Source organism: Gastrolobium bilobum, unplaced genomic scaffold, assembly GCF_033153095.1.
Source record: "Gastrolobium bilobum isolate Gb01-03AN ecotype WA unplaced genomic scaffold, APGP_CSIRO_Gbil_v1 utg20776, whole genome shotgun sequence".
NCBI classification, from domain to species: Eukaryota; Viridiplantae; Streptophyta; class Magnoliopsida; order Fabales; family Fabaceae; genus Gastrolobium; species Gastrolobium bilobum.
Window position 1 is genome coordinate 35,760 of NW_026899680.1, and position 6,200 is coordinate 41,959.

The window sequence follows — 6,200 nt, forward strand, 5'->3', positions numbered from 1 at the left end:
CTTTACAAGGGTTTTATGGATGATTTATTATATTTTTTTATGAGCATCTAAAGCAATCTCATAAGTGGTAATTATTTTCATCATTTTTTTTTATTTTTAATTGTTTCAGCATTACTACATGTGCCTATATTGTTTTGCAATTTCTGAAGTTGTCATCTCAAGAATCTTCAAAGGATCCTATGTACTATGTTCTGTTGCGGCATCCAGACAAGTATGTCTACATAAGGACTACTATAGAGTTAAGTTTTCTCTACATTTGCCATTATTTTTTTAAATTTTATCAATTTTCTTGTTTAATGGTTAATGGTGTCACACTCGCGCGTTGCCATCTAGCTTATGCTTCAACATCTTCTCTTTCATTAGTTATTATGGAGAATTCGCTTGCCATTGATTCTGAATATATTGATTTTCTTCCATCTATTCAATAAGAGGATAATTAGATTTCTTAAGTTTGATTAACAGTTTGAGAAGTCTTCTTATCAAAGAAGGAAATAAATGATACAAGGAGGTCTTACAACCATGGGTGCACTATGATGTTTGAAGGATTTTTTGTAAGGCATACCTTGATGTTTTTCTTTTCTCCTTGTTGCTAAATTTTATGATATGTTTATCCATGTTGTGTAGGTTGTTCCTGTTATGTTGAATAGTCACACACATATATATATATATGAAGAACAGGTTGGACGATATTTCGAGAATCCAAGTTCATGGTCTAGTTTGCTGCATGATTTTATATGTAGTATGACTTTCATCATCAGTTCTGTTGACTTTAGAAGTCTTTTTACATAGGATAAGAGACACAAGTGTATTTTTGTGAGAAGGGTAAAATATATATTGATTAGAAACTCTAACATGATTAAAGAGATTCTTGGATAGAAAAAAGTATAGAGAATAAATGATTAAAAAAAAATAGGGGAATAAATGATTAAAAAAATACAAGGGGGTATTTAAATTTTTCCCTAATTTTTAAGCTAATTAATCTCTTACTTTCCTTAGCGGATGACCAAACGAGAGATTGTTAGTGCTTTCTATTTCATCTTATTAATTTGTTCCCTTTCAAATTAAATTAAAAAAACCTTTGAAATTTTTATGTGAAATTCATTGGTAAAAAAATATATATGAATTCATGGTGTAGAAAAGTACACGAGAACCATTCTCAGAGTAAAATATATAAAATTATTAATGTAATTTTTATTCAACAACTTAAATTTTTGGATTAAAATTATTTTTTACATAATATCAGATACCAAATGATCATAAGTTTGATTCTCACCGTCCCCTTTAAACCCAATTAACTCTTGTGAAAGATAGCTTTACAACCATTGTTAATCGGAACTTAAACTTGAATAAAGCATCTATCAGAGCACGTACAAGTACACAATTATTATTGATGGTGAAGATAAAAAAGAATTGCAAAATAGCGTATGATACATGAATGGACGAGTATACGAAGTCAAAATGAATAGCATAATCACGAGATAACTTCCACTCCTTAACATTAAATATTTCTTATAGACCAATATAAAGACTAGATTACTCACTCTAGAGGAAAGCGAGAGTTTGATCTTCCCTCATGTGATCAATTATGAAGAGGGTTTGGTCCAGAAGGAACAATCCGATGAGAAACTGCATGAATCTGCTTGAACTTAATCTTCCTGGAATTCAGAGTGGGGAGAATAGCTGAATAATTCTTCATAAACATGGAAGAAATATTGATTGATCTTCTTTCCAAGGCTACATGGCTAGCATGGTTGACTAAACGAGAGGTTGAACCTTGTGTTACCAACAACAGAATGATGATCAGTGGTAGAAAGAGGATTAAGGATTTTGGAGCCCTCATAATTGTGATGGAGGTAGCTAGGAATGAGTGATGAAGTATTTTGTCTAAGAATATGTAGGCAGTTTTTGAGTCTAAGACAGGTTGGTAAGTCTACTAAGTAAGAGACTAAACAGTCCACAACGAAGAGGATTGAGCAAATTTAACATTAAATTAACTTAATTTTAAATCATTGACACATGATTTGTCGTTTGTACATTCCTTGACCAATGTATATGCCAAATGTCAAAGATTGACTTTGTCGAAGGTGCCTTTCGTGACAGTTCAAGTGGATGTGTAGGGAGAATATTAAATCACCTTCAAATAGTTTAAATTAAATTTTTGAAATAGTTTATTTTTATGGAGAAGGTTATATTTATAACTTTTTATTTACAAACTACACAATGTCTGACTAGTAATACTCTACCGGTAATACACTCTTGAGTAGAGTATTACAGATCAAACATAATGTAATTTGTAAGTTTGTAAAAAAAAAGAATTGTAAACGGATCTTTCTCCTATTTTTATATAGTATATCAAAGTTCTTTTATCAAGTAGTTAAATATAACGAGTCTATCCGATAGCTTAATTTCGAGTGAGTTTGTCTATTGTTCGTGTTTTCAAAAAATTCTTGCTTGGGATGATGTGTTTGAAATATAAAATTATTCCTCAATCTTTATTAATTAATGTGAGGATGTTGCTGGACGGAAGAAATTGGTTCCAGCAAATACAAGTTTTATGGGGTTGATAAACCCTTGGTTTATCATGTTTTTAGGCCAAATTACATAAAGATTATATGGTAGGCTGCATGAAATTCAGGTGTTATATGATAAAATAATAAAGATTTGAGAATTGAGCTAATATTTTGATATCTTGCTTATTTTGAAGGTAAATCCACAAGATTTAGTGCTAAGAAGTGATAAAGGAATCATAAAAAAGATTTGAAGCTCAATCTGTCAACCTAATCAGCCAAGATTTGATTTGATTTGCCAATTGATACAGATTTGTAATATTTTGAATAAAAGCATAAGGAAATCAATCTTGATTTATTAATTGATAGAGATTCATGGGGAGATTGGATGGAGAATTAAAAAGATACGGCTTCAATGGTTATAAATAGGGAGCTGAGGGTGAAAGAAACACACCAATTCACCAATCCAGAGAATTACACAAAGATCTAAAGGAGGAATCGTGTTGCAGAGCGTTGGAACACTAAGGAACCAAGTCAACATCACACCAATGGAGGCTTGGGGTTCTCTTTTATTTACTATTGTTTTTTAATTCAGTATGCTAAGCTAGATTTTTATGTAGTTAGGGGTAGATTGAACCCAATTGAATCTTTATGTTTATGAATTAAATTATCTCTGAATTCTTTTCTTTTTATAATTGAATAAATTTATATGTTTTTAATGCTTTCTATGAGTTTGCTCCTTATAGAATGATTTTGGGGAATTGTATGACAATGGGGATGTTGGTGCATGAACCCTGATTTGATAAGTTTATCACAATCCTTGTGATATAGGGATAGACATATGGTAATTGTGCAATCTTGGAATTCTTGATCTTAATGCATGTTTTCTTGGGGAACTAGGGTTCTTTCAAGATCACATAGATTTAGGGTAACAAGGAATTGAGCCCTAATTAACTTAGAAAGAATTGATTGGCAATATATTAAGAACGGATTCTTGGCAGTTTAATTCATAACATATTGAGGAGATTGGAAGAAGTCGAAACCCTAACTACACTTGTTTTACTTCGTAATCAATCATTATCTTTTCCAATTGTTTTTTTTTTCTGAATTTTTAATTGCATGTTATTGCTTGTTCTTAATTTTAAATTCTTCAATTACAATTCTCTTCATCTTATTCTTGATTGTCCAACTAAACCGCGATTAGCAAACTAGTGCTTGAAAATCCAATCCTCGTGGGAACGGTCTCGTACTCCGGTACACTTTTATTACTTAACGACCGGTGCACTTCCCGTGTCGCAACAAGTTTTTGGCGCCGTTGGCAGGGATTGGATCCTTCAACATTAGAAGTAACTAAAAACTATTTAGATTGGGCGTTTTAAATTTCTGCAATTTAAATTCTTCATTAAATTTAATTTTTCTTTATTTTTTTTAAATTTTTTTAATTTTTAATTTTTTTTTTAATTTTTTTCTGCATAATTATGCATTTTCTACATTATATATATATATTTTTAAATTTCTTGTTTTCTGCATTTTCTGTTTTTCTGCATAATCTTTTACTCTTAATTTATGCGAGATACTGTCAACTCACGATCCTTGCAGTTTGATCCTAAGATAGAAAAGACAGCCAGAAAACTCAAAAAAAGCGCAAAAGAAAGAAAAGCAAAAGAAGCAAAAGCATCAAGCTCGACGGAACCAAAGGAAGAAACTATGGCTGACAACAACGCGATTTAGAATCCTCCCAGAACTTCGGGAGATTACATGATTCCAGCCCAAGTTCCGCAGACGACGAGTATTGTTAGACCCCATGTGGAAGCTAACAACTTTGAGCTCAAGCCAGCATTGATGCAACTGATTCAAAAAGATCAGTTCGCTGGAGGAAGCACCGAAGACCCCTACAGTCATCTAGAGAATTTCTTGCTCTACTGTGACACCTTGAAGATGAATGGAGTCTCATGTGACGCCATCTTGCTCATACTCTTCCCATGTTCACTGAAGGAAGAAACAAGAGGGTGGTTGCAGTCACTGCCTCAAGGAAGCATTACCAACTGGGATGATTTGGCGACTAAGTTCTTGGCCAGATTCTTCTCAGCTTCAAAGATGGCAAGGCTCAAAGCAGAGATCATTGTTGTTGAACAAAAAAAAAGTGAATCCTTGTACGAGGCATGGGAAAGATTTAAAGGACTACTCCGAAAGTGTTCTCAACATGGCATTGCGGCTTGGGAGAAAAGACGAATCTTCTTCCAAGGAATGACGCCAAGTACAAGAACCTTGGTGAATGTTATAGAAGGGGATCATTGAAAACAAAAACTCCAAAGGAAGCGCTGGAATTGCTGGAATCTTTAGCCTCTCAGGAGTTCGATAATGCTCCAGTCTCACAAAGGAGAGCGGGAATCATGAAGCTTGATGGCTATGATGCGCTGTTGGCCCAGAATGAACAAATATTACAAATAAATAAGAAAAAACAAGCACAAATTGATGCTCTCACAAAGCAATTTGCCAGTTCTCAAGTCTCTTCTGTTAACACTCCTCAAGTTACTCGTGGGATATATGCAAATGCCCATGCTACTGAATGTTGTGATTTTATGAAGGCACCTGAGAATGCTGAAGTCAACGGAATCTGGTATAATCAAAAGAACTAGAATAATCCGGGGAGGAACCAATATGGAAATAACTACAATCCAGGGTGGAAAAATCAAAATTAACACCCAGGGTTTAGTTACAAATCAAATCACCAGTTGAATCCTCCTCTACCAGTACAACAACAACCTCCACCACAAGGTAACACTTCAGAGTGGGAGAAAGCATTTGCACAACTATCTAAGACCACCTCAGACTATATTCAAAATGCAAATGCCTTCAGAGATGAAACAAGAGCTTCATTTTGAAACCAAGAAGCTTCTATCCGGAATCTGGAGACTCAGATTGGCCAGTTGTCAAGGCAATTTGCTGAAAGAACTCAGGGCACCTTCCCGGGAGACACTATCATTAATCCTAGAGAGCACTGCAATGCAATTATCACAAGAAGTGGGACAGTGATTCAGCCTTTAGAGAAACATCCTGAAGAAAAGAAAAAGAATGGAGAAGCACCCGTTGAAGAAGAGAAGAAAGAAAAGGCAAAAGATACGATTGAAGTTGACAAGAGCAATCCTGAAAATGATGAAAAGAAACTATTCAAGTGGGAGAAGAAGAAAGCTCTAGAAAGACAGAACAAGCCATTGGATCTCTCCCCATATGCTCGAATCCCTCCTCAGATATTAAAGAAAGAGATTCAGAAGCAGCAGTATTCAAAGTTTCTAGACATATTCAGGAGGTTGCAGATCAACATTCCTTTTGCCGAAGCTTTAGAGAACATGCCCAACTATGCAAGGTTCATGAAGGATCTATTATCAAGGAAGCGTAAGTTGCAGGAATGTGAGACGGAGAATCTGACGGAGGAATGTAATGCTACCATCCAAAAGAAGTTACCTACCAAAGTCAAGGATCCAAGGAGCTTCAACATTCCATGCACTATAGGCAAAATGGAAGTGGACAGCGTTTTATGTGATCTTGGAGCTAGCATCAATGTCATGCCACTCTCCATGATGAAGAAGCTGGGGATTACTGAAGTGGAGCCCACAAGAACAATAGTTCAACTGGCTGACCGCTCTTCAAAGCAAGCTTATGGCATCATTGAGGATATATTGGTAAAGGTAG

The 6,200-nt window shown here is 34.7% G+C and overlaps 1 non-coding gene across 1 annotated transcript; it reads right to left on the minus strand.

The window, feature by feature from the left end:
- Positions 1–4,610: 4,610 nt before the first annotated feature.
- Positions 4,611–4,717, minus strand: LOC133292543 (small nucleolar RNA R71). The gene has a single exon (XR_009748933.1). It is a non-coding gene; the product is annotated as a small nucleolar RNA R71 (small nucleolar RNA).
- Positions 4,718–6,200: the final 1,483 nt, after the last annotated feature.